The following is a 3046-nucleotide window of genomic DNA, read 5'->3' as shown; positions in this document are numbered from 1 at the left end:
GACCCTCTGAGCACCATATTCCAAGGAGCCGGGGGACTATTTTGGGAACCTGATGAGTACGAAAATGTTTGTGAAAGCTCCTAGATTTTCATGTGCTGCCTTGCTCAGGTGATAGGCTGGTCACTTTAATAGCAATCTTCTGGGACTGATGGCTTAATATATCAGGAATGGGCAAAATGGGAATCAAAAGACCCAGGTTCCAGTTTGAGTCCTGGCATTAGCCAGGCTCTGGGTGCTTAGGCAAGGCAGCAAACTTCTCTGGCCTTCAGTTTTCTCATCTGTGAAGCTAGAGATTCTCAAACTGTGCTCTGCAGTGTTTAGGGGTAGTGAGGTGGGGCCCCGGGGTTCTCAGTGGTGAATGGGGAGGCAGGGCTGAGAGAATGGGAGGCTTCAGCCAGAGCAGCCCTGCTTTTGTCTGCTGTACATATAAGACTTTATGAAAAATTAATTTTTAATTATGCAGGAAATATACTATTCTTCTTGCCAGGAATTAGAACATTGCAGATATAAGTAAAGCCCCTTCGGCCATTACCCTCTTCAGTCCCGATGTATGTTGGGGACGTCAATTAAAATTTCCATTTAGACAAAGGGATCCTAGCTCTAACAAGTTGGGGACAACTAGTCTGGTTAGCCTCTAAGGATCACAAAAGTGCAAAAAGGAGAGATTTCAGAGAAAGGGGAAAGCCATGGCTGGAGAATATTTCATAAGGTTGAGCATGCAATGGTTTACTGAAATGGAGCATTGCTCTGGGTACGGTGATTTGGGGCGATGTCACTGCGGTGTGCTGGCAGTATACCCAGGAGAACACTGTTGGGCGGGAGGACATAGATTTCTTAGAACTAGAAGGCTTATGTACGTGTTCCAAACCAGCCTTCATTTCCAGTGGGATTAGGATTGCCTCTCCTTTTTGGTCTGACCTTAGAAAAACAGCAGCTGCAACTAACATTTGCAGTGGGTTTACGAGGTGCCCGGTGCTGTGCTGTGAGGCCGGTCTCCTTAAACCCTCACAGCATCCCTGAGAAATCACGGCACCTGGGAGGTAATAGAGTACTTATTTTAAAGGTGAGGACTCTCAGGCACAGAGATTAAGGAATCACCTAAGCGCATGTAGCTGGTAAGTGAGGAGTAGGGATTTGAGCCCAGGTCTCTTTACTCCAGGGCCTGGTGCATCCCTAGGCACTGGACTCCTCCCATGCATTGCTTGCTGCCATTTGAGCTCCATTTCACCTGTATGTGTGCTAGGTGGTGGGTATAGGAAGGAGGAAGCTCACTGGACATTGTAGTTTGTCCAAGATTTGTTTCCTCACTTTCCCTGTCTTCCAAACCCCAAGGTCACTGGTATGATGCTCGGTTAGTCCTCTGGAAACTCCCACGGGCAGGTTAGCAACGGCCCTTCTACAAACAGCCAGAGAAGACGCCAGGTGGGCTGTGCCAAGGGCAGGGGAGAGACTGTTCATGCACCTTATAAAAGGAGACAGGGAGATTAGCGAGTAGCTGCAGAGCCCTGCAGCCCACCGCACACTGCCATCCACCCGAGGAGAGGCTGCGGCGTCCGGCGTGGCGGGCTGCCAGGACCCCCGCGCCTCCGGAACCCAGACTTGCGTGAAGGTAAATGTAAATCAGCTCCCTCAAGCGCACATCCTGCAGAGGGAGGGGTGTCAGTCTAAGCGCGTGCTTTCCTCTGCCGTCAGCGAGAATGCTGATTTTATTTTTGCCTTTTATGAGCTTGAGAGAGGGAATTCATTTCCTTGGTATAATATGACCCTCTGGAAAAAGTCTTGTCCAAATACATTTTGCTCACAAATTCTGTTCTGGAAGAGGGACCATGTTGGAATGAAACAGATGATTAAAGTTTGATTTATAGGTAAGGTGAATTGGTAGGTTTCTGCATCCAGGAAGGTGAAAGGGAATGAAAGGGCTCTTCCTGGGAGCTGGAAACCTTCGTAGAAGGAAATACTTGGGGTACCCGTACTTTTATTTCAGCCAGGCTATATTTTAATATATTCACCACATTTGCCCCACTCCTCTCTCTCACCAGACTGTACATCCCTGAAGGCAGGAACTAGGTTTATCACATCTTGGTATCCCCGACATGGCGATGTTTTTGCAAATTTATTTATAAGAAAGGGATTCTCCACTGAGCAGGCTTTAAAATCTCATCTGACTGAGCCACCTCTTTCTTCCTCATTGGCTGGTTAACACTCCCTCCATCCCAAACCAGTTCTTAGAAGTATCAGGACCTCCTAACAACAGCCCCTCCGTTCCCTCCACCCCCCAAAAGCACACGGTCCAGAATTATGCTTCTTTCTGGTTATAAGTAATGTAATAAGATTATTAACAATAAGCTTCGACTGAGGATTTTCTATGAATTAGGCATTTTTCTAAGCACTTTCTAAGTGGTATTCCATCTACCCCTCACAACTTCTCTGTGAGGTAGGTACTGTTATTATCCTATCTTTCAGATGAGAACACTGAGGCTTGAAGTGTTTACGTAATTTGCTCAAGATCACAGAGCTCGTTAGTCAGTGCATATAGCTACTATTCATTGGGTGCTTACTGAGGGCCAAGTGCTATGCCAATTACATTGAACTGACTATCTCATTTTACAGTGCCCTTAACTCTCCAGTGTTTAGAATTTGAAGCATTTTGTCCTTTGGAGACTGGAAACCTTGTGAGGCAAGGTCTTTTTCACTTCTCTATCTAGAAAATTGAGGGTGGTGCTAGGGACAGAGCAGTAGCTCAAAAAAATATCTGTTGAGTGAATGAGGGGTCTTTTCCATGGGAGCTGCTTGCCCAAGACCCCTTCCTCTCCAGACAAGTCGTGCTGATGCTCAGGCTGCCCTTGGAACAGGTTTCCTGGCCGTGACTCCTCTCTGCCAGGCAAGCAGGCCATCACCAGGCCCCCACAAGCATCGTTGGAAATTGAGTGCTCCAGGGCTTCCCGAGGGTTGTGCCAGCTGTAAGGGGCAGAGCCAGGTTTTCTGATGCCAATTCCTCCCTTTGCTGGCCTGGCTCCTTTTTTCTGACTTGGCTAGTAGCCTCTCA

Source organism: Pteropus vampyrus, unplaced genomic scaffold (assembly GCF_000151845.1).
Source record: "Pteropus vampyrus isolate Shadow unplaced genomic scaffold, Pvam_2.0 Scaffold30, whole genome shotgun sequence".
NCBI classification, from domain to species: Eukaryota; Metazoa; Chordata; class Mammalia; order Chiroptera; family Pteropodidae; genus Pteropus; species Pteropus vampyrus.
Note: the sequence above shows the minus strand (reverse complement) of the source record.